We start from the raw sequence: 576 nt of genomic DNA, 5'->3' as shown, positions 1-576 counted from the left end.
CCTCTCTAAACCATAACATGGTGATGCATGGAGGTAGTGAGCTTTGTGTTCTGGCATATCAATTTATTTGAATATGGCAACTTTATGTTATTGTGATGAATTTTGTTTTTGCTAGTTCAGTTTTTTATGGAGTTGAAATATTTCGTCGATGTTGCGCCGAAGATATTGTCATTCGACGACACTGTATTTGTAGAGGATTAACTCCGACCCAAGTACATTCATCGGGCATGGCTTCCCATCTATTTGACGGGGACTCGAATGACTTTCAACAGTCTTTATAGGTAATCAAGTTCTTGTAAGTTGTGTGGTCCAACTGCGGTATCTTTGCCGAAGTTTTAGAAATGTTTCATCTTGCAAAGATAGATACCACGGAGAAGCTATCTGTAAGAGATTTTATTGAAAATTTTAGTTATAGGAGTTACCTTGTAATTTCTTGGATCTTGGATACAAATCATTGTGCCTATAATGTTTACGAGTATGAATATATTTATAGGTGTTTAAAAGAACAAGTACTATTTCTTTGACTAAAAAAACAAAAAAAAAACAATAGAGCGTTTCACAATCTAAGACATCTGG

Source organism: Triticum dicoccoides, chromosome 6B (assembly GCF_002162155.2).
Source record: "Triticum dicoccoides isolate Atlit2015 ecotype Zavitan chromosome 6B, WEW_v2.0, whole genome shotgun sequence".
Lineage (NCBI taxonomy): Eukaryota > Viridiplantae > Streptophyta > Magnoliopsida > Poales > Poaceae > Triticum > Triticum dicoccoides.
This window is presented reverse-complemented; position numbering follows the sequence as displayed.